Raw genomic sequence first — 26147 nt, 5'->3', positions numbered from 1 at the left:
ACGGTTGTTACTGCCAGACGCTTCATCTTACAGTTGACCGGGGCAAATCTAGAAATGCAGAAATTTCATCAACTAACTTGTGGCAAAGGTGGTATCCTATAATAGCTCAGTTTGACCTATTCTACTGAAATGATTGTCTATGGAGATTGCATGGCTATGTGCTTGATTTTATAGACCTGTTAGTAATGGGTGTGGCTGACACACCCAAATTCAATACAAAGGGGTGTCCTCATTTTGACCATATAGGGCACATAGTGTAGCTAATGGATGTCTTAGAGAAAACAATGTTAAATGTACAGCAAAAACAATCCTGGTAGTTGCAGCAATTCTTGACTGTCCAGCTATAAAGCAGCAAAGCTTTTGTGATATGTTCTGTTTTAGGAAAGTGAAACCAGACAGATTTTTGCTCAGAGAGACCAGCTGTATTTTGGGAAACTTGCTGCAAAGCCTGCAGAGCCAGCGGTCAGATTTTGGAGAAAGTTGCCCCAGACAGTGTTGGCCCAGTTGGCTCTATTCTGAGTGTCCTGGTCACATTCAGATACACCAACTCCCTTTAAAAACCTATTATAAATGTAATTTGCACTGAATCTCACTCACAAGCTTGTCACACAGTTGCCCTTATTCAAGTATTGTACCTTACAGGCACTGTGTGATGAGAAAAGGGCACAAGGTCAGCCAGAGTACAGATTTTTCGGGATTTAAATTAGTAACCAGACAGCACTGTAGCTCTCTACCTGCTGGAAATGTACTTTATATAAATAATTTCCTAAAAATCTATTCCCAACAAGATGTGGATTTTTCAGCAGTTCAGAAAGTTAGTACAACCAAGCAGAATGACAATGTTTTCAGAATGTATTTGAGCACCTACAAGGTTACAAATCCATCCACAATGAGTAGTAAGAGGTTCCTTGGCACTGACTGCATTTCAAATATAGCACAAATGCTTGAGTCTTATCAGAGTGCTTTCATTTTCAAAAAGAGCAACACAACACAATGTGCTGGGAACTTCACACACCACCTAGCACAAATGCAACCATAAAAAGATGTGAAGTGAAAGAGACAGCTAAAGCTTTAGATGTAGACCACCTGTTGGGCAAATGAAACCAGGCTTGATCAGAGTGATCAATTTCACAGCAAAGCTAGAATCGTAATGTAAATACTAGAAAAGTTACGCAGATTAAAATAGGACCACCCGTTCGATATTAAATAGTTCTCCTTAGTTTATTGGTTATAGGTCCAGGTCCGCATAGGACAGCGTCTGGGTCCATTGAGAATGACACACCATCCAATTAACACCAAATAGTATATGGTCAGTAGTGGTCCTAAGGTGGAACCTATCCAATGATGAACAGGGTGGGCTGATAATTTATGCAGTAAAAGATGGACTACAGTCCAGTACAGGGCAATTACATATCTACAATGTGCACATGCAAGGTAGGTATATCTGAACAATATCTATAGTAGAGCAATGTCTTCAGTACTACAGTATCTACAGTAGGTAGGAAGTTCAGAACAACATCTACAGTAGAAAAGCAGAAGAGTTTCAACAGTCAAACAGTATCTACAGTAGAAGAGCAGAACAATATGTACAGCAGAACAGCATCTACAGTGAAACAGTGCTTAGAGTAGAGCAGAATCTACAGAACAGTGTCTACAGTAGGAAAGAACAGCAGTGTCATATAGGTGGCCTTTCATGTTGTGTCACCCTTTATGCACATCATTCACGTCCTGCGGCAGCTCTGGGCCTGAGTGGCAGCATATGACAGCGGCAGATTAAAATCCCACTCAGAGATTGGCTCTGCGCCCCGGAGACAGGAACGGGGACGGACAGACTGCGACCCCGCTTTCCGACGCTAACCGTTTAGCTAACAGCATCATCGGGCTTCACATTGCATTTGGATTTCTTCATTCATGAGACTGCGGAGGGCGGTCACACACTTGCACACCTCGCCTCGGGGTATTTCTGTACATAACCGGCCCCTAGTTCAACTCAGTTTCCGCTCCACCACTGGTGGCAGTGGTGGTGGTGGGGGATTGGGGGGAGGGACAACGTGAGCATTCATTCAAACTGGAATTTTAAATTTCATTCGTTAATTGGCTTTAACTGAGAGAGGAAACAGTAATCTACAGCACACAAAGGCCTGTGCCTAAAAGCATACCTTTAACTTACACGTCTGACAAGCTCTCCTGGAAAGCAGGTTACATTCTTCACCAACAAAGCCTTATTTTACCATGTGCTAATGCAAAAGCTTAATTAAGCACTTCTGAGCGCTATTCACTGGCTCATCATATGTTCTCACATTCTCTGCCTTCTCAATGTCTCCTTCAGCTTCAGCTCTTAATGAAGAACAGTCGTACTGGCCGTGCTACTGGAGATGACACAAAATAACTCGTACGAGTGAGAACGGACACTTTTTAATCACGGGAGAAAAACATCTTGACCTAATTAGCATGAAAGTTTGAGTTTTAAGCTCAAACAGAGCTCAACTGAGAGAGGTTTTCTCACAGAACCAGAGAAACAGCTACACTGCCTCTCAAACATATTAACATGTTATTGAAGTTTTAATCTTGCCCTTTTTCTTTGCAACTGAAGGAACAACCTTTCATGTGTTTAAACCACCTTTGGAACGAGATGCTTTTAACAATAGTTTGGAAAATAAATCATTCTTTTGATAAAACCTGCTCTTCATATTGAGGCATAGATTTTTATGAATATGAAGCCGAGTACATATGCCCAAAGGATTTGTTAACAAAGATCTTATGTTCAGCTATTTTTGTTCTCCCTTGATCAGAAACGTAACATCTAACGTCATGCATGAAGATGCATGAGGCATGATGTCTCCAAACATCTGACAGCAGTGTATATTGCACCCAGATCTGTAATAGAACCATGACACTATTAGACTGCTTCACTCTCTCATTCATAGTTTAAAGAGTGGTCTTCAGATCAGAGGGGCTGATTGACTATTCAGTATAAAGTGCCCCACACACTGTGTAAAAGGCATTAGCTCATGGCCCTATGAAGGCATTTCAGATTCAGCCAGCAAGGAATGAAAAGAGCTCACAATAACCATCATCTCAAAACTCCAGTGGTGGGCCATCACCTAGAGCCAACAGACACTACACGCTGGAACCTCCACATTCGAAATCTAGAGACCCTATTGACAAAGGGCTCTACTGCAATCTAATGGTACAACTCCAGCATATTACTTCTTTGGTTGGACGCAAGCCCATTCGCTATGCCCATTTGCTATTTTGGTAGTCAGAAATGATAATGACCGCAACAATGTAGGTTGAGCAACATGCTTGTGAGTTCCAAAACCAACCCATGTAAGAGAAGGACATTTTCAAACCCATTTTGGCCCAAAAATGCACTTCTGCTACCACCTCCTCAGACCTACTCTTATTGCAATTGATTGCAAATATGGATTTTATTGACTTAAATCACATGAAGAGATTGTGAATCCCACAGACATATGTCACTAGGAGTCCAGCACAATTGGCCTCATTCTCTATGGGTGGGTAGGATGCTCCTCTGTCTCCCCATCACTCAACCAAGTGCTAGTCAGTGTGGGCATCTCTTAGTTGGTTCAACACAATTGGCAGTTAGTGTTTTCTTCCAAGCACATTGAGCTGTCCAATCACGTTGCATTACCAGGAGTCAGAAAAGACGCATTGGCTGGCACCCATGACCTGGAGGTAGCATGTGCTAGCCTTCACTCTCCTATTTCGGAGCTAAGTAAGCAGCTCCCATCCCAACTGTTGGCTGAAACAAAAGCAGCTAAAAATTTTAGCAACCACAACTTGAAACATGTTCCCACATCCCTGATCTGCACAGTGAGGCATGATGTGTAACTTTGGTGGTTGTAGTAAATCATCAGAATTAATAATACAATGTCAATATTCATTTTTACTTGAGATAAAAGGGGGTAGTCATGGGTTATGACCAGAAGGTCGCCAGTTCCTCCAGTTCGATCGTGACTGAGGTGTCCTTGAGCAAGACACCTAACCCTTAGCTGCTCCCCGGGCGCTGCGGATAGGGCTGCCCACCACTCCGGGCAAGTGTGCTCACTGTGTGTATGTGGTGTTTCACTTCACGGCATGGGTTAAATGCGGAGGTGAAATTTCCCCGTTGTGGGACTAATAAGGGTCACTTAATCTTAATCTTAAAAAAAAAGAGGATTGTACACAACAGAAATACAAGATAGCAAAGCAAATTTACTGCAATGCAATGTTATTTTAAGTCTAGTGACTATGGCAAGTCAAGTTAAAGATTATTTCAATAGCACTTTTTAAACAGGCACTGTCACAAAGCAGCTTTACAGAAAAATTCAGGTTCAAGCCCCCATGAGTGTCGCCAGTGGTGACAATAGTAAAGAAATACACCCTAGGAGCAAGAGGAAGGACGCTTGAGAGGAACCAAGACTGTATTAAGGAATCCATCCACCTTTTGTCGACAGTGGATAGCAAAGCAAAACAAAAAATGTGACTAAAAATAAAATAATATATATAGCATTAATGTTATTATTAACAATTAAACAATTAAAAAATTACCCTCTATTATTTCTTGAAACAAGCAAAATTACTAAGAGAATAAAAAAATAATTTTTATTCATTATATTTTATATATTATTAGATTTATGTATTATTTTTGTATATCTTGACAATCTCAAAATCAACTAATATTAGATATATCTAATGATTAAAGATGCAAAGATATTTTTTACAGACATTGTAAGAATGAAGTACGTGTTTATAGAGTAAGAATATAGTGCATAGTCTTCAAATTGAAACATAGGGTAAGAGCTATTGTTGTGGATCACTGAGAGCTGGAGACAGTCACTTGTTTGTTCTCTCTCTCTCTCTCTTTTCTAAACAGAAGTGAAGTGTCATCTTGAGGTAGAAGTTCTACTTCAAGCAAGGACTGGATGGATTCCAGCTTCTCGGATGTGTGGCACGATGGCAAAGACTCATACCTGCCTCTCCCATATAAATCCTGTCATTGCCAATGAGTGATTCTCAGGAGGCTTCAGATCACTATACATCACCGTCATCATCCTGAAGCGGTTTTGATGTGCCTACACATTATGTTTGGCATCTTTAGCTCCAATAAGGTAAACTCCCACTGGCCCATGCCCTATGGAGATAAATGCATGCTCATCCAGGATCTAGGTTTTTCCTGTCATCTCTTAATAAATACGATAATTTGGAGCAGATAGAGCTCATTCTACATCAGCAGTCTCATGTGAGCTGAGTTATAAATGTATTCCTGGAACACTTTGCAGCCAAAGAGGCCTCCCAAGAGACTCCACCACAGAAGCACTGCACTGACAAGTCTAATCCCATAGGCCTCTATCCATTTCCCCTCTTCTCACTCCTGCAAATACTTGAGCTTAGTCAAACGGATTATGGAAAATTACCTTAACTGACCTGGGTTGCCTATTTATGTCGGGTCTTTTGCCTTGTTTATGGCCAGATGTTCAAAAGATGTTAAGCAATCATAGCAAATAGTTTGGAATTGCAAAGAAACTGACCAAGATTTATAACCATTACTACTATTTACTGTTACTATTATTATAAAAAATATTTTTTAAGACTTTCTCAGATGGCATGGGAGCCAGCTAGGAAGCATTATTCCTCACTCTGTGAAAAAAAAAATCTGAAAAACCTATTAATTAAACAATGAAAGAATGCTTTCACTATGATAGTAAAAATATGTAATATTACAGTCTTCGAAATACTGCCTGTCATTGTAACCAGACAGTTTCATTAGTTCAGTTGCTCATTCTGGCACAAAGTATTTTAGCATAAAAATAACAGTAACAACCATTAAAACAAATGCAAATGTCTGTGAAATAAAGATGATCATTTGTTTTTTCGAGTTTACATTCTGTATCTGTAAATTAACAGAAGCAATGTTAAAATTCAGTATATTCCAGTTTAATTTGCCTGCATTTACCCTTTTCCCACCAAAAAAGCAGGTATTGACCATTAAATTTGACAGTGAAAAAACTGTCTACAGAGCTGAAAAGTCACTACAGGGAGGTTGAAACCCACCGACTAGCCTCCTTCATTGCACCTCTCACGCCTCCCCCCCTCTGAGGAAACTTGACTTGGACTCTCCCTGGCTCCGCCTACTCTCCTCTCCCACACACCTGCAGCTCCTTTGGGACTCATTAAGGCTGATACCCATGTTCAACACCTGAAATCTGAGTCTTTTCCTTGTGCTTGGGTTTCTCTGGTTTTGATGCCTGCTACTTTCTTCGTTTTGTCATATTATGGATCTGCATCTTGTCCAGCCTGCCTGTGTGATGACCCCTGTCTGCTACAACAATGAGTATCGGAACGTCCTTAATGAAGTCACTTCACACTTGCAACCTGCCTCGGCTCCTACGTTACAGTACCAGAGAGAAAAAATAATTTAATTTTAACCATAACGCACGATACCTGACATTTCACTGTCCAGCTGACAGCAGGTAAATGCTAAGTTACCACAGGTCTACCCTTTACAGCACTGGGAGCGAATGTTGAATGGATGAAGACTATCTCATCTTTTTCAACTGCACTACTGAACTTTGTTTTCTTTGCCATGGTCTACTTCACTACTTGCCTAGCTTGCTAGAAGCCCACACCAGAAACGAGCACAGCTCAGCTTCTCACAGCTTACAGAAACAGTTAAGCAGAGTAGTGCTGTTTTTATATAGTGGTCACTATAAGAATATGACATTTTAAAATACAATCTGAGCGTTTATTTTGTTGTGTTACTGGGAAAAAGTTTAAAAAAAGAGTTTTTTTACACAGGCACACAGCATAGCAGTGCTAACAGAACAAAACCTTGTATCTCCAGCATCATCACTTCACACTAGTAGGAAAAAATAAGTCTTAACTTACATGTTAAGTCGTCTTTTCTCTTAACATCTCCAGCGTACATTCATAACCCACCTTTATCTATAAAAAAAACTGACATAATACACTCCCTGCTTTTGCTATTATTCTTTTTACACCATATCTGAAAAAAACTGATGTTTTCTTGGCAGCACCAAGAAATTCTCCTTCGTCCTACAGACCATGACTGGACTAACCCACTGAACGTTTACCCATAGGGGGGGTGTTGGGGCCTCACCACTTGGATGCATCCACAGCCGTCCCTTGTGGGTCTCAGCAGGTTAGCCTCAGTGAGCTAATTGCCTAGCCACGCAAACTTTTCAAAGCGAAACCTTTTCTGAGAAGTTGGAACGTTTATGAAGAAGCGTAGTGACTTTCTTTTTTTGCTGCTAGCTATAAGTATATAGGTAGTCTTTAGCATTCTAACTAGCCAGTGGTGCCAAGTTGTATCAGCAGTCATGTATAACAGACGGAGTAGTTTGTAACTTGATGCCTGTCATACTGAATGTTATGATATGTTTGAAGTGTTAAGCATTTAAAGTAGTTTTTTTTTTTTTGCTAAAGCTTACAAACTAAAGCTGTTTATCTATATTTAATTGAATCTTTTTCATGTTCTTATCATTCTAATTAAATACTGATGATCTCTTGTATAACTATGTTTTATCACCTGTCTGTAAAGCACTTTTAAGCTGCCGCCAGCATGAGAAGTGCTATATAAATAAAATTAGTAGTAGTAGTATTGAACAGCTTTCTCCACCATTATTTTCAGGTTTGAGGAGGAAAATGCAGATCGCAATAATGTATGTGCATGTTCTGCTTCTTAGTTCAACACTGGTGTTCACTTGAACCCTCACCCCTTTGAACCCCCCCCCTCATCACTTGAGATACTAGAGCAATGCAACAGCCCTTAAGATGGTGTTGGGTATCCCCCTGAGCGGAAATGATGAGGCCAAGTGGAGGAGAACTTGTTAAAACTGGCTTTGAATTGGGCAGCATGTACTCCTTGGGGAGTAATTATAAACCCCCCACCCACGCATCCCTCTCATGAGCCATACCTGCCTATGGGGCAACATGGTAACATATGTGGAAACCTGTGGAGAACACACACACAATACAATCATAATGTCTTGTAATATCACCAGGAAAGCATCCAAAATATTCTATTAAGCCCAGATACAGGAGTTATAAGAAGGAGAAAACTCAAGAACGTTTCCTGAACTCCCAGGAGTAAAGCTGTCAAGTGCTCCAACACAAAGCAGAATGGCCAGCCCACAGAGTGGTCAAACATGAAAGTCTTTCAACATAAAACACTCTCTCTCCCTCCAAACCCACCCCCCCCCTCCCTCCCTCTCTACACATCGCTGCTCTCAGCTAGCAAAGCGAGAGAAACGCTATTCTAACACCCACTCTAGAATATTTATTTCCATTACACCATTAACTGTGCTTTCAGCGCTGTGTAACCTGCATTTACACCAGCTCTCTCTCTCTCTCTCTCTCTCTCTCTCTCTCTCTCTCTCTCTCTCTCTCTCTCTCTCTCTCAGAGAGAGCGTGTGAAGGCAGAAGGAGATGAATTGTGCTTTCAGACGAGCACCGGGGACAACTCCACCATCTCACAGGTCTAATTAGCATACCCGGCCTGGCCATTAGTTCATTATCATAGTATTAGCATAGCCACATCATACGGTGTGGCTAAACACCATGTTGCTCGGCTGCAGCGCAGATTGGCTCTGACAGCACGCCAGCGGCCTGAATTACGACCAGTTACTGAACGCCAACGAGTTCGAGTGAGGAAAGGACCTCCATGATACACTGCATAATGCTGCCACACAGTTCAGCATCAGCTGCCTTCAGCTGACCTGATGAATGGTGGCACTTTAAGAAAGGATAGAGGTTTTTGTGTGTGTATCATTACACATTACTCATTCCACACCAGGACCCCTGCTGCCAGAATCCCCATCTTCCCCAGCAGCAGATCATTGTAATTTATATACAGATGATGTATTTTTATGAGTTAAAAACTTCTGTCATTTCATTTATTTATTTATTTATTTGCACTGATGCCAGGAATCGATAACAAGCTACAGCAGCCGTCAATCCGATTGATAAAAGCCATTTTTTCTTGGGAGCCACAACATTTTATGTCAATTCTACCGTCTTGGCTGTAAATATGTCTCCGTATGTGCTACTAGCATAGGCTAAAAATATAATACAAATGAAAACGCAGACTTACTTTGCTCTGCTTTAAGCTTTAGCTCAGCTATAGCCACTTTTCACGCATCTCTGGCAGGAAACTTTCCGCAAAAGTAGAACAGTTACTTGTAAAATGTCTCTTAATGTTAGACTTTTTACTAGCCTAAATTCAGCTTTTCATTTGCCAGCTTCAATTTGCCATTCCACCTTAAATGGTGGCTCCAGAATGTAGCTGCTGTACTATTTAAGGTGTAATGGGAAAATTGGAACAAGAAGCTGGTGAACGAGAAGCCGAATTCAGCCTTGCATTTGACCGTTTCTCGCTGCAGATTAAATATATCGGGAAATCAGCTGGAATGATTATAAATGCCATCCATCTCCAAATTATTGATGTGGATAATTGATGTGGATAAATCTTTCTCTTTGCCTTTTTGTTAGCTACTAGCTAGGCAAGATGTTGTCTGTGTTGCTATGGTGACCAGCAGCCTGCCTACCAACCTTCTAAAACAAACAGCAGTTATAAATTAATGGATGACTGTAAAAGCTATGCAAACGGCAATCATCGGGGTCCAAGTACTTTGTGCCTGATGAAGTCAGTGTATGTCTTTTAGCAGACAGAGCACAAATGATGCATAGAGTATTTAGAATGGCCTCTATTTATCATAAAGTTTGAGGGGGGTCTACAAAGGATGTCTGCCAAATGTCTTTTTGACCTTGGTAAAATAAAGTGAAAGGTTCTCCAACAAAAAAGTCAAAATACCTGGTGTTAAGTTTACTAACATTTTGCACTGTAGCAAACATTACTTTGCTGTTAAAAAAAAGGGTTGTTGCAATTTACTAATTATGTGGATTATAATGAACTCCTGGTCTGATTTACTGAGACTGATAGTAAATGCACTGTTTAATAACTGTTAATAGCTTGTGTTATTTCTGGCACTACAATGGCTGCCATTGCCTGTACTTAGAGAGACATTCATTCATTCATTCATTCATTCATTCATTCATTCATTCATTCACTAGGTCAAAATATTGAGAAAATCACTATTTTTGCATGCCCACAGCTTGCCAGCCTTCTGGACTGGTTTGACCACCACGGAGCGTCACACTGTATAATGCTGTTCAAACCTCACCTGCATGAACTGACCATTACTTCACCTGCTTTGTTTTGTTTCTGTAATTTAATACTTCAGTCTAATGCTTTTTGCTGTCCGGTGTTGACCAGAGGAAGATGGGTTCCCCTTTTGAGTCTTGGTTCCTCTCAAGGTTTCTTCCTCTTTGGGAAATTTCCTTTGCCACTGTCGCTACTGGTGACACTCATGGAGGCTCAGACCCGGAGTTTTCAATAAAGCTGCTTTGTGATAACACCTGTTGTAAAAAAGTGCTATATAAATCAACTTTGACTTGACTTTGGCTTGACTATTTTGACTCTTACCCAAAACAGATAAATAAAAAGTTTTTTTTTTCTTTCTTTACTTTCGTACAAAAGGCATGTGAGCCATATGTAGTTAAATTGTGCTGGACATTTTCACAAAGTTGCACCTGTCTTCACTTGGAATGTTTTTGGACATAGCTTACTAAATTGGCCACCCCCAACCACACAGAGTCCCAGCAAACTTTCAGTAATGAATGCCGAGTTAGTACATCAGGCAGGTACTTTTTATTGGCATTTATTGCGTTCAACTGAAACTTAATGATTCTTGGGCAATTACTTGTTTCCCCGTATTTTCAGAGTAACCAAACCTCATCACCGTTTACATTGTTTGAGTTTGCATGCCTGAATACAGTAGTTTGAAATGATTAGATGTTTTACTACGTCTACGTGAATGTAAAGCCCACTAGTAGTGTGGTTGATGCTTAATAAAATGCTCTGTTTATAACAGTTCTACTTAGAGATATTGTGAGAGAACTGTGGTGCTCTCTAGATTTGAAGGCATTTATTTTGCCCCTAAATAATAACTATAGTCCACAGCTTAAAAACAGTTACAGTTGTCTCTGGCCCACATGGAATCAGTCCAGAAAAGGATACCATCATCTGACCAGCCCACCAGATGATGAGTTACATCTTTACTGTTACACTGCAATATCTGTTCACTCTTTGTCTTTGCCTTTATTATTGGTTTCCCAGTACTGTGTGTTGCTTGTATATCTGCCATGTGCCTTTGTTTTCTTTTGACATGTGCTTTTGTTGTCATGTTGGCTCCTCCCCTGTCCTGCCCCATCTTCACCTGTTATTTGTCTCCCACCCCGCCCTCTCATTGGTGTCAGGTGTTTCTCATTTTATGTTGGTATTTATACCCCTGTGTTTGCGCAGTCCTTTGGTCTTGGGTTGTGTCTTATACCCTGTTGCTGGTTTTGTTTTCTTGTTTCGTTCTGTTTACTTTTGTTTTGTCTTGTAATGGATTTATCTGTTCCACTCACCCCTGCTACTGTGTTTTTGGACTGGAGTTGTATACTAACAAAAGCAACTCACACTTGCATCCTGCCCCAATGCCTCCTACATTACATACAGACACATTTACCAGCCAGTCATCACCAGGACACTCTAATGCTATAATACTGCCAAGATAATAGTGGTTCACACTACCACAGGGATTGATCTGTCTGACCTCAGATCAGTGCTTAGGAATCAGTTGTGAATACATGAATTTAAAACAGGGCTCTGTCCTGGTTCTCCACCAAGCTGTCTTATCCTTTCTCTTCCCAGACCTTACAAAGCCAACCAAGGAAAAAAGACACACTTGTAGTCTTAGCAAGAGGAAAATTCTCATCCTCAATTTGAGCCAGTAATTCCAGAGAGGCTTCTGTGGCAGTGGCTTTTTAATAAGTCTGCCCTACTAGGGCAACTTCTCTAGCAGACAGGTAGGAAAGAAATAGGACACAGCCTGCTTCCTTGAGAGTACTGGGACAGCGGTCCATCATTAAAAACAGCTAAAATAAACTTGGAGTTTGACCAAAGTGTTATAGGGAGAGTAATCAGTGGAACACAATGGAGGTCAGAAAGAGAGATATAAGAACAAAACTGACCTGCCCATGCTCTGCCCAATGTATTGTTTTGCAGTTGGAAATTGGCATCAACCCACTATTCTCATATCAATGCATTCCTGGTTTTTACCATAGATACAAAAATGTATGAATTGTAAGCCACATATTTTTCATTATACTTTGTTTTCCACTTTGTCCAAACAGCCAGTATCTCGATGTACACCAATCAGGCATAGCGTTATGATCACCTCCTGGTTTCTACACTCATTGTCCATTTTATCAGCTCCACTTACTGTATAGCTGCACTTTGTAGTTCTACAGTTACAGACTGTAGTCCATCTGTTTCTCTGATACTCTGTTACCCTGTTCTTCAGTGGTCAGGACCCCCATGGACCCTCACAGAGCAGGTACTGTTTGGGTGGTGGGTCATTCTCAGTACTGCAGTAACACTGATATGGTGGTGCTGTGTTAGTGTGTGTTGCGCTCGTCTGAGTGGATCAGATACAGCAGCCCTACTGAAGAACAGGGTAAAAGGGGGCTAACAAAGTATCAGAGAAACAGATGAACTACAGTCTGTAACTGTAGAACTACAAAGTGCAGCTATACAGTAAGTGGAGCTGATAAAATGGACAATGAGTGTAGAAACAAGGATAATAGTCATAATGTTATGCCTGATCGGTGTAACTTAATGTCAGACACGTTGTCTAGTAACAGTAGAATATCTCTCAGTCGGTGTGTGAGCAGGTGAGGGCAAACTTGAACATCATCGTGTGGGCTGAAGTACAAAGCTTTAGAGTCGAGTCTCAGTTCCCAAATGCCTGGAATCAGAGAATTGATTATTTTTGGGATCGATTTTCAGCCCTAGCAACATGTAGCCTCAGTGAAAGAGAGGAGGCTGAAGCGGCCGCAGTCTCTATAACAGGCTACACACAGGACTTCTGCCAGAGTTCTGTGAAGCTTGTCTAACCTCACGATAGCTATGAAAGAATGCATTTGTGGATACAGCATGGATAACCCGATTACATGGAACAGAATTCAAGTAAATGATTTTGCACTGTAACATTACATGGGCATGCTCATCACTCCGCAGGTCTCGAGCTGAATCTCTGTCCTGCTCGGAGAATTTGCATGTCGTTGCATTCAGAAATGAAAATCTTGTATCTCCATTTTTGTCTTTTTTAGAATCTAATTTGAAAGTGCCAACTGCCCTTTATAGTGCATTAACATTTCATGATGAAAGCAGCAATAAAAAAGGATCCAAAATTGCTTTGAAAAAAAAAATCCTCAATCCTTCTCCTGTAAAGTTAGCATTTTGGAGACACCAGGCTTTGACAGTGTGAATCTTCAGAGCGAACAATGCAAGGCATTATGAGTATTCAGTGTCCAGAGGGGTGGACTGTTTGTACACTGCCTGTTGTGGTGCGTTGTGGGAATACACAGTTGTATGTGAAAGTTTGGGCACCCCTGGTCAAACTAAATGAAAAGAAGTAAACAGCATCTCTGCATGGAACAAACTTAAATATGAAATATTTCTGTAATGTTTAATGCACACATATTATTTATTGGCATATTTTAACATATTAGAAAAAAACTGAAACATAAAATACAGTGTGTGCATAAGGGTGGGCACCCTTAGAGTGAGTTCTTCTGTAAGAACCCCTTTGGATGACATCATAGCTTCCACATGTGTCTTAAAGCCAACTAACAGTCCTTTTTTCTATTCTAATTTAGGAATATTTTTCCACCTTCACTTTTCCTTCCTTAATCTTTCAGTTCTTGAAATAGTTTGAGGTTCATTTTAACGTGTGTTTTAGGCCTTTGTTTTTTCTTCATCAACTTCTTCACCGATGACTGACAGGACATTAGCTTGATTATTTAGTAAATACTTACTTTCCTCTGTCCCCACAACGTGTCCTGTGACTTGTGACCTGTGGCTGCTAAACAACTCCAAAGCTTAGTAGATCCAACCTCATGCTTAACAGTTGGCAAGGCGATGCTATAATGTTTTTCATCAAACCAAAGAAAATGATTAAAAAATGCCTTTGGCCAATCTAGATGTTAGTCTGCATGTCTTAATCTAGATGTTGTTTTGCATGTTTCATTCATTGATTTTTATCATAAGACTCACAGTTAAGATGAACTTCTAATGAATCTTTCATGGTGATGATGTTTGTGCAAAAGCACTGCAGAGTAGACCAGTGTATCTCTATTCCCACACCCACCAAATCTTCCTGTAGGTCCATGGCAGTGATGTAGGGGTTTTGCTTTGCATGCCTAAGCAATCTGTCAGCAGGTCTATCGGGGGGAATTTCTTTTAAATATGCGGTGTGCAAAATACCCCCGTAGTACTGGTGGTGAGGGTTGGGTTGGGAGGGGGGTCCATGCTGGCTTGCCTATATACTTTCCATAGCTCTAAATGGCAGCAAAATGTTTGGTTTGGCTCCAAACATTAACTGAGATTTTACCCATGTCTTCTGGTGTCTTTAGTTTTCAGATATGATGCAGCATATTGTAACGTTTTTCAGAGATATCTTGGCCATGGTTACAGTTGCTAGGCTATGAATGACCAACTTGGTGAACCAGTTTTTGACAGCGCCACCCTGTCATCATGTTTCATGGGTGAAGCAGGATAGACAACAATCTTTGTATTTGTCCAGTTTTACCTAAAAGGCAGCATGAAGAGTTTCAATTTTGAGACATTCGGGGAGTCCAAAAGGTTTACTAGGCCTCTTGCGAATCCACTATTTTGTCAGGACATCACAAAAAAAGACTGATTTTAAAATGGGCTGTTTTTCTAGTTTTGAAACTTTAGCAATGTTTAAATACTATATCAAACTATTTTATTTTAACACAAGCGTGATTTACTTACAAGGAAATGTGTAAAATTGAGTTTTTCCATGATATGGGCCCTTTAAGTGTGTTCGAAGCAGATGGTGCGCTTATTTCTGTTCAATAATCCATAAAATGTGTATTTTGACTAAAGATGCCCAATTTTTTGCATACAACTGTGTGGGTGCACTGAATATTCTCCACAATGTTCTTGGACAACAATTTCAGACTGCCAGATAGTGTGCTATATAACGAATAAAAATAGACATAACACCAGTCAGACAGAAAATGGGGTAGAGAGAGAGGGAGACTGAGATCAAGAAAGAGACGAATGGACGCAGAGACACATGAGAAATGAAGGGAGAGAGGAATGGGGGAGGGAGGAATACAGACAAACGGGTTCACGTGCCATGGGAGACGGCTGCTAGCTGACTGGATATGGAGCTATTTTTAAAGCTCGACTGGGATGAGGAGAACCAGGGATGTCGAGATGCTCAAAGGCATGCACTCTCTCTCTCTCTCTCTCTCTCTCTCTCACACACATACACACACAGAATGCCAATGACACACAACAGATACCTGACAGCTCAGCTGGTGTCATTTTCAGCCCCACATAGCCTCACAAAGTTATGCTTTATGAAGACTGACAAACTCTGCATCTATTTTCTACTGAATGGGCTGTAGATCCTGAGCAGCTGTGTGGTTGGGCGCATGAAAAAAGGAGTGCGGGTGGTGCTCGGGATCAAACCACATGCAGCTTAATTGCTTAAATGCTCAGAGGAAAAGAGAAAGAGGTGCATCAAGATCTGTTCACTATTTCCTTTATCTTTTCATTGTTAATAAAATACCAAGCAGAGACTTCAAACGAGTGAAACTGTGAGCGCAGCGTCACCTCAGCCTCAAGAAAGGAAAAAAGCAAACACCGCATCTTTTGACACGGCAAGCTAAGAAACTCTCTGCAAATTGTCTTCTTGTCAGGGAGAAGCTCATAGAACCAGCCATTCGATCAAAGAGATAACTGGAGAAAACCAAAAGAGTAAAGACTCTCATACACATGAGATATCTCAGAGTAAAACAGCTGATATATTTACATATACATATATACAAGATATGGACTGGCGACCTGTTCAGGGTGTATCCTGCCTTTCGCCCAATGACTGCTGGGATAGGCACCAGCAACCCCCCCCCCCGGCGACCCTGAGGGAGAAGCGGCTTGAAAAATGAATGAATGAATGACTATTCAAGATATTTGACATGTAGGACAGAGTTTGCTCTGTTTGTATGTATGTGTATATACAAAACATACAAAAAGAGCAAACTCTCCAAAAATTCCAAAAGTATTCACTCACCCATCCAAATCATTGAATTCAGGTGTTTCGATCACTTCCACAGCCACAGGTGTATAAATGGGTCACAAGAATGGGTCACACTCAGGAGCTCAGTGAATTCCAGCGTGGTACCGTGATAGGATGCCACCTTGTGCAACAAGCCAAGTCATGAAATTTGTGGTAGGCCATGTAAATTGACAGAGTGGGGTCAACGGATGCTGAGGGGCATAGCGTGCAGAGGTCGCCAACTTTCTGCAGAGTCAATCACCACAGACATCCAAACTTCATGTGGCCTTCAGATCAGCTCGAGAACAGCTGCATCCAAGCCTTACATCACCAAGCGCAATGCAAAGCGTTGAATGCAGTGGTGTAAAGCGCCGCCACTGGACTCTAGAGCAGCGGAGATGTGTTCCCTGGAGTGATCAATCATGATTTTCCGTCTGGCAATCCGATGGATGAGTCTGGGTTTGGCGGTTGCCAGGAGAACAGTACTTGTCTGACTGCATTGTGCCAAGTGTAAAGTTTGGTGGAGGGGGGATAATGGTGTGGAATTGTTTTTTAGGAGTTGGGCTTGGGCCCATTAACATTGTTGTATAGAGATAGCCCTGTATGCGTGTGTGTGTGTGGATAAGATAAAGAAGGGGAAAGAGTTCATGATTATAAAGATTTTTATACGTGCAGAGTAGCTTGGAACTGGGTATTGGATCTCAGTATATCAGCTTCTCCTGTAAAGCTGATTAGGGGGACAATTACTGCTGTAAAAAGTTGGTTTTCTTGGCGATAGAGTCGTGAGTAGGGTGGTGGAAGTTTCCTTTGTCGTATTAAAATTATGTATTATAATAAACAGTATTATTTATACAATATTTTTCTGAATTGACTATAGAGCACTATTTTGGAAGTCTGTCATCAGCGTGCAAGCATATGGAGGAAATCTAGTGCATGCATACAGTCCTACAGTGCACCACAATAGATGAACTGTAGCAGACATAGAAAACCTGTAATGCACTGATGGCATGATGCTTACGTGTTTAAGCAACAGAAAAGGGCTGCTGTCCCAGAGAGAGCTGACCAAACCTCTGTAACATTACCACATTCATTTGTTTACCTCTGTCATGAATTCTGTTCCATATAGTATTGTGCTGTATGTTGCTTGGGATTTTCAAATGGTGATTAGGGACAGTTTCCTTTCCCCTGTAATAGTGTCTTAGATAGTGCACCAGATTTTCCAATGTAGGGAATATTGATAAGGGTCTATTTTTGTTGTCCATGAAAGTGTTCTATATAGTGCTCCTGTCCAATGTAGAGAATATTAGATCCCATTTCTTTTCCCTATAATAGTGTTCTATATAGTTCTGATATTAAACTATTTTAAACCCAATGAGAAATTAATGCTTAAATTCATTTTAAATAAAGACACTTGACAGGTTGTACATTTGCTTTTTCACCTTGTTCTATCTCTCTGTCTCTCTCTCTCTCTCTCTGTCTCTCTCTCTCTCTCTCTCTCTCTCTCTCTCTCTCTCATGCATTAGGCTTTTTTGTTTTCTCTCTTTTGAAAAGCAAAAGAGGTGCGGGGGACCAGGGTAGGGTGGGTGAAAGATGAAGGAAAATCCTGACAATGCAAATGTCCACACAGCACTTATCACACAACACAATCAATAACCCAGTTATATGAGGGCTGCTGCTCAGCTCACTGCTGAGTGTGTGTGTGTGTGCGCATGGGGCGGGTAAGAAATGCATAAACACACTGTAGCTATCGATCTTCAACCAACAGAACAGTGTGTGGTCATCACTGAAAGACACAAGCAAATTATAACTCCAAGAACCATAAATACAGGCACCGACAATGGTCAAGTCACTATTTTGCAAACAGTCAATTATGCATTTATATAACACAGACTATGTTAGAGGTCTGCAAGGGCATGAAGGCTGAACCTGACATGTACCAATAAACTTGAAACCCGACCCCATCAGGCCTAAATAGGACTGCTACTGAGATTTGAACCCAACCCAAACCCACACAAGTGCCAAGTCAGCTTCTCATTTGTCAGCATCTGATTCAAAATGCTCGTTTCAGCTTTGCTTTGTCACTCGGCTCTTGAGTTGCTTGGATAAATGAGTTTTTATACATCTCTATAATACATTAACATTATTTATTGTGGAGTTGCCTTCTGCATCTGGCAGAAAACTGCGTCTGCCCTCCTCTCATTACTGTTAAACATTCCTCTACTCACTACTGCTGCCACTTTCAGGATTGCTTAAGTGCTTTAGTTGAGCTAGGCAAGCAAGCTGGGCACCTTTCTACCAATCCAGCACATGCTTCTCCTCATATAGACCAATCCGGCATAACATTATGACCACCTCCTTGTTTCTGCGCTCACTGTCCATTTGATCAGCTCCACTTACTGTATAGCTGCACTCTGTAGTTCTACAGTTACAGACTGTAGTCCATCTGTTTCTCTGATACTTTGTTACCCCCTTTTACCCTGTTCTTCAGTGGTCAGGACCCCCATGGACCCTCAGAGCAGGTACTATTTGGGTGGTGGATCATTCTCAGCACTGCAGTAACAATGATTCTGTCGCATAATAATAATAATAATAATAATAAAATAATACATTCTTTTTCTTCTGTTTGCTTCTGAACTGCTTTGTCCTGCTGAATATTTAGGTCTGTTAGCACAAGTCTTAGAGATGATATGAAGTAGCTTGTGCTGAAAGTTTGAAAGACACAGCAAGAGTAATTCATGAAGACAGGATTTTCTCAGAATTGCAATAATAATTACAAAAGCATGTGTGTGTGTGTGTGTGTGTGTGTATGTGTGTGTAGGGATTCATTCAAAAATCTCCAAATCTGGTCTGCTCACATCACTACCGTGTGTGTGTGTGTGTGTGTGTGATCATAATCTCAATTTCTGGTCTTACTCATGTATCCAACAGCGGAATGACTCAGCAGAGCAAACAGCAAAGCCTCTACATACACACAAAGACACAGACACACACACACACACACACACACACACACACACACACACACAGTCCAGCAGCTCTGGCTGACAGGAGTGCAGACACTTCCTATAGGCCCCCCGCTGTCACTTCTGTGTGTGTGTGTAGTTCTCTTTCTGGAAGTGTCCAGTGACTCTGACTAACTCATTCATCCACAACCACTCTTCACACTGCCTGAACACTCACAGGTCAATACAGCCCCCCCCGCCCCCCCCCCACCCCCCACCTTTTCTCTCTCTCTCTCTCTCTCTATCTCTCTCTCTCATTCTCAGATCAAGGACACATCATTGGTTACAAAAGAGAGCAACACTTTACCTGAACTCTGCTACATGACATTGACATAAACATGCCATGCAGAAACAACATGAATCATTAGAATAGATGCAAATAAGCAAATACAATAAAAAGCAACAAGAACCTGTTGTTTTGAAAAAAGTATTTGATTTCTATAATGAGGTGATGAGGTAATGAAAACACTGATATATATATATATATATATATATATATATATATATATATATATATATATATATATATATAAATAAATTTACTACATATAAAAACTTACAATAACTTATCATGGTAATACTATTTGTCTTGATTCTAATATTAGTGTTTATTTCTGAACAAATAAATGCTCACTGTCCAGATAAATAGCTCTTCAATACTAATTTTCTCAGGTGCTTAAAAGCCTTTGCACAGTGCATGTTATGCCGTGTTTGATGCCAAGGCATCTTTCTAGAGTTCCCAACAAAAATTAGCTTGTGACATAAACTATCATACATTAAATATCTGTAACAATTCCTGGTAATGGTAATGACACCTTACTAAATAAACTGCTTCATGGCAACTCATGCCAACGTATGACATGCGTATGCCATGTTTGACATGGTTAGGTCAATGTTATGCAGCAGAGGTCAAACACAATTTACAGATGAAAAAGGAACATGATCCATTACAACAGAAACACATTTGCTGAATAAAGAGCATTACTGTAAACAAAATACGGTCATGTGACTGATCAGGTGATCCTGTTATGCTCGGCCATTGCTAGGAAACATGGCAGAAGGCAGCCGGTACAAGTGGACTAATAAAAAAAAACAACAACAACATACTATTAGCTCAGGAGCCCCTCATGCAGCTTTGAAAACTGTGCCCCTAAAACGTCTTTTCCAAACCTGGAGCCAGTGACCACAATTTATTTAATATACAAAAACATACAAAAGCATGCTTGTGTTTCAGCAGTGCTGGCCCAGAATGGCGAGCAAGGGAAGTGTTCCAGCTCGTTGTAACTAAAATGCAGCGTTAACTGAAATGCTGTTACTTTTGTGACTGGCTCCTGCAGATTTGCTAAATATGCAAATAAAACATAACAAAAAATACAAACTGCACCCCAAAACAAGCACACATAAGTCCTCACTATGCTGTAATTATTTATTTATTGATCTGTTAATTCATTCATTCCTTTATTTATTTAATGCAGTTGCGGTTCAACTATCAGGGGGTGGTGCAGCCCCCAGAGCAAGGTTAAAATAATAAAAAACTTTCTAGCACAGTGGGCACAATGGATAACAAAGCACTGCACTGCCAGGGGGAGGGGCTTAGCGCGCTTCTCTGGCCGCGCTCCCAGGGTGCTTTGTGGACGGGGATAATCCTTTGGATTTTATGGCTATAAAAACTAGTTTAATCAGTTAAAGAGATGGTTCAGCCAGAAATCAAATTTACACAATCAGCCCTCCCAACCCTCCCGCCTTACCCCAAATGTAGTCGATCAGCTAAGACAGTGCTTGAATTTTGCTTCTTTAGTTTGACACCGTACATCCAAATGAGCATTTAAACAATGTGGAGGTGTTTGGTGAACGGTTCCTCTAATCGAGAACATAATGAGGTTAAAGTAGAGAACATGTATTTCCAAGAATCAGTCAGCAATATTTAGTTTTCAACTCTTGGGGGTCAAGGAGCATTTTCTTGATTTTTGCTTATATTCGTAAAAGGCGCTTTTAAAAGGACTTGCACATGAGATTATATAAATATGTTATAACTCAAAAATGTTCCAAACAGTCTCAGCTCTCACTTTGATGAGGCCCTTTTGACTAGGAGCACTATGTAAAGAGATGATTCACCACTAAAAAGTTGAATTCTCATTTTAGAAATTCTTAATATCGCTTGTTTTAGCATAGCTTTACTCAAGTGGACATTGTTTTGGTGCTTGAAATGGATTGACCAAAGTCGTAGGTTTGCAAGAAGTAGTGGAATGTGTGAATAAAATAGCACATACATGTTTTTCTACTACTTTCCAAAACTGCTGCCGCAGCTTAAGCAGCTGCAAACGTTTTATACGCCATTTCATGCCTGTGTATGAGGTGCTTGAAGGGTTTAATAAAGGGTTTCCAATGTGATGAGTAAGTCTGCAGTGATTTCCTGAGTGGCTATTGGTCAGTATCATGCAAAATATATATGGGCACACTAATCCACCAGTTGCAGGCTAGTCCACCAAGTACACACACTGAGGGGCAGATGATGTGTGGATCAACTTGTCTTCTTTGACTCATAACTCCAGATGTGTGTCATGTACAACCTCATGAAGTGGTGCAGTCGAAAGAGCGACTCTACAGATTCAGGGAACTGTTTAAACATATTTCTGTGCTGTATTATCACAAAGATATTAATAGTAATACAGAGACACGTCTGGTTTGATGCACCAGCACACTTGTCCCCCCCCCGAAGGTTAAACACTGGTGTTTATTTATATGATGAGGGGTGAAAGAGAATGGAGTCCCCTGCTGTGAAAACAACTCACACCTCTTCAAAAACATGGCCGTCCTGATTTAAAACAGACACAACTGCAGCTTTCGTCATACACCATATTTCCAAAAGTATTCACTCACCATCCAAATCAATGAATTCAGGTGTTCCAATCACTTCCATGGCCACAGGTGTATAAAATCAAGCACCTACCCCTGCAGACTGCTTCTACAGACATTAGTGAAAGAATGGGTCGCTCTCAGGAGCTCAGTGAATTCCAGCGTGGTACCGTGATCGGACGCCACCTGTGCAACAAGTCCAGTCGTGAAATTTCCTCACTACTAAATATTCCACAGTCAACTGTCAGTGGGATTATAACAAAGTGGAAGTGATTGGGAACGACAGCAACTCAGCCACGAAGTGGTCAGCCACGTAAAATGACAGAGTGGGGTCAGTAGATCCTGAGGGCCATAGTGCACAGAGGTTGCCAACCCTCTGCAGAGTCAATCGCTACAGACCTCCAAACTTCATGTGGCCTTCAGATCAGCTCAAGAACAGCGTAGAGAGCTTCATGGAGTGGGTTACCATGGCCGAGCAGCTGCATCCAAGCCTTACATCACCAAGCGCAATGCAAAGCATCAAAGACAGTGGTGTAAAGCATCGCCACTGGACTCTAGAGCAGTGGAGACGTGTTCTCTGGAGTAATGAATCAAGCTTCTCCATCTGGCAGTCTAATGGACGAGTCTGGGTTTGGCAGTTGCCAGAAAATCAGTATTTGTCTGACTGCATTGTGCCAAGTGTAAAGTTTGGTGGAGGGGGGATCATGGTGTGGGGTTGTTTTTCAGGAGTTGGGCTCGGCCCCTTAGTTCCAGTGAAAGGAACTCTTAATGCTTCATCACCAAGACATTTTGGACAATTTCATTCTCCCAATTTTGTGGGAACAGTTTGGGGACGGCCCTTTCCTGTTCCAACATGACTGCACACCAGTGCACAAGGAGGTCCATAAAGACATGGATGAGCGAGTTTGGTGTGGAAGAACTTGACTAGCCTGCACTGAGTCCTGACCTCAACCCCACAGAACACCTTTGGGATGAATTAGAGCGGAGACTGTGAGCCAGGCCTTCTCGTCCAACATCACTGTCTGACCTCACAAATGTGCTTCTGGAAGGACGGTCAAAAATTCCCATAAACACACTCCTAACCCTTGTGGAAAACCTTCCCAGAAGAGTTGAAGCTGCTATAGTTGCAAAGGGTGGGCCGACATCATATTAAACCCTATGGATTAAGAATGGGGCGTCACTCAAGTTCATATGCGTGTGAAGCCAGACGAATGAATACTTTTGGCAATATAGTTTATCTTTTTTTTTTTTTTACTGCTACAAGAAGAAGTTGGACTTTCATGAATATTGATCTGCTGGCTCACCTATGAAAATGAAAATATCTTTGGGTTTTATAAATCATACACGTTGCCATCAAAATATACTCCATCCATATAAGCGCTGGACCCATCCCTGTTCAATCCCTGGGGAGTCCAAGACTCTGGGTGAGTAGCACGGCCCCCTCTTCTCCCCCATCGCCCCAACATGATGCTACTCAGCTGACATAAGAGATCTGGTGGTTGGCGCTTTCCTCCAAGTGCGTTTGGCTGTCCAATGACTTTTTTGTAGCAGCACCTCGAAAAGATGTGGTGGCGTTTCACAGGTCTCAGAGGGAGCCTGTGCTAACCTTAGCCCTCCTAGCACTGGTGGTATTGTGTGATTGCGGGAGTCCTAAGTAGGGGGTGGAAGTGAAAACGACCAAATTGAGGAAAAAAAAAAAATTGTCCACTTTATCAGCTCCACTTACTGTATAGCTGCACTTCGGAGTTCTAAAGTTACAGACTGTAGTCCATCTGTTTCTCTGATACTCTGTTACCCTGTTCTTCAGTGGTCAGGACCCCCATGGACCCTCACAGAGCAGGTCCTATTTGGGTGGTGGATCATCCTCAGCACTGCAGTAACACTGATGTGGTGGTGGTGTGTTAGTGTGTGTTGTGCTGGTGCAAGTGGGTCAGACACAGCAGTGCTGCTGGAGTTTTTAAACACAGCATCCACTCACTGTCCACTCTATTACCTTGTTGACGTAAAGTCAGAGACAGCAGCTCATGTGTGTCAGCATAGTTGTGTTGGTCATCCTCTAGACCTTCATCAGTGGTCACAGGACACTGTTGGCTGGATATTTGTGGTTAGTGGACTATTCTCAGTCCAGCAGTGACACTGAGGTGGGCTAACAAGGTATCAGATAAACAGATGGACTACAGCCTTTAATTGTAGAACTACAAAGTGCAGCTATACAGTAACTGGAGCTGATAAAATGGACAGTGAGTGTAGAAACAAGGTGGTCATAATGAGATATGTATATATATATATATATATATATATATATATATATATATATATATATATAAAAAGAAAAACAGCATAGTTAACCTGAGGCCTCCTCCAAAACAAGCAGAAATGATATTTTCTGGCTGCTGTGAAAAGGGACTGAATCAAACCAGTGAAACATCTTGTTGCTTCTCCCTCTATCAATGATAAAGAGAACTGCGAGACGGTGTGTACCTGCTTCATCAAAGAACATTACCTTCATAACGTCTGGTATAATTGGCTGCTTGAGACTGCATGTGCATGGCTGGCTTTTGTTTTTGGAGAGGCGAAGCTAACTCCCTGCATTTGATCTATTATTCTCTCAACTGAAGCATCCTGACTAAGCCATTTTCAAAGAGAAACGTTAGATCTCTCAATCGATCCCGATCTTCTGTCCTGCTGCGCTTTCCGGTCACAACGTCCAGGAAAGTAAAGAAAAGAATACACCGCAGAGAAGAGAAGACGCCCACTCGTCCTATAAACAAACGCAGACCGAGGATCAGCGCTTAGAAATCAGACTCCGCTTCAAAGCCCAGACACACACACCTGATTCAGTGTTCTGTCAGAAAGAGAGAAAAACAGAACGAGCTACGAGAACGAGAGAAGAAGGTAAACAAGAAAGTAAGCAATAATAACAGCAAATAGGAAACAGCAGGGCACAACCTAAAACGTTGCTTTTTTATATTTAAATGGGAATAATCGTGTTTTTCTATAAGCAACTTACACATCTCTGCTACAAACAAACACTTGAACTTTGTTTCTAACACCTACTGTTCATGTACATTTTCAGCCAAACTGTAACTGTAATCTTATCCCCATATTACCCCACCTCATTGATCCACCTATACACCTTTTAACTGCTGCTGCACTCAGCACTTTAACTTTCGGCTGTGTGTGTGTGTGTGTGTGTGTGTGTGTGTGTGTGTTTGTCTCTGTCTGAGTGATTGAGGTAGGAAGGCAGGTTTTATTTTATTTTCTTTTATTTGATCTTATTCCCTACATGTGAATGTCTGTCTGATCCTGTGCTCTGGGAGCTCCTGTAACCAAACCAAATTCCTTGCATACCTGGCCAATAAAGCTTGATTCTGATTCTGATTCTGAAGGGTAACAGACAGAGGGTCAGTTTAACACTTGCTCAAAAAAAAACACTCACTAAAAAAGTGCAAAGTTAATTCGATAAAATTCTATGTTGTAAGAAACTAATATATTTTCTGACCATACTGCATTATTTATAATCTACATATCAGACAGACAGACAGACCACTAAATCACACACACACACACACACACACACACACACACACACACACACACACACACACACACACACACATCAAATTATGACAATGACAGATTTATTTTTGTCCAGGGAAGGACAGCAAATCCCAGTAAAGAGAAAGTTTACTTCAGAAAGTTTACTTCATTTGTCTTTATGTACTAAAGAAGTCTTACTTGTAACGCTGTGGAACGCAGTACAGAGCTGTACTTAAGCCCAGCTAGCACTTTCTGTGAGCTTGTTAGCTGCTTCAAAATGGTGCTACATCATAGGAAACAGGATGCTGATTACAGTAATATAAGACTGGATTCTGTGATTTACACAAACAGCTCTGTAACAGAAAAAATTATGTAAAAAAAATGACTTACATGCCCTGAAAACACTCATCTCTTTAAAACGCTGACGAATGCCTGAATTTTGGTGGGAGACCACAGCTGTGAAATGTGGTGATGTGGCTAGAAGCACACGATGCTTGACCTTGTTAACATAAAGCCTCCTGTACATTAT

At 41.1% G+C, this 26147-nt stretch overlaps 1 protein-coding gene and 1 long non-coding RNA gene across 5 annotated transcripts in view; one reads left to right on the top strand and one right to left on the bottom strand.

Annotated features, from left to right (window-relative positions):
* The window catches only part of rgs7b (regulator of G protein signaling 7b), a 200659-nt gene that overhangs the window by 140265 nt on the left and 34247 nt on the right, over positions 1–26147 (bottom strand). The gene's annotated exons all lie outside the window — the stretch shown is intronic.
* Positions 6243–8944, top strand: LOC108439455. The gene is made up of 3 exons (XR_001858758.2): positions 6243–6476; positions 7038–7165; positions 8427–8944. It is a non-coding gene; the product is annotated as an uncharacterized LOC108439455 (long non-coding RNA).

Source organism: Pygocentrus nattereri, chromosome 13 (assembly GCF_015220715.1).
Source record: "Pygocentrus nattereri isolate fPygNat1 chromosome 13, fPygNat1.pri, whole genome shotgun sequence".
Classification (NCBI taxonomy): domain Eukaryota; kingdom Metazoa; phylum Chordata; class Actinopteri; order Characiformes; family Serrasalmidae; genus Pygocentrus; species Pygocentrus nattereri.
Note: the sequence above shows the minus strand (reverse complement) of the source record. Positions and strands in the feature narration are given on the sequence as shown.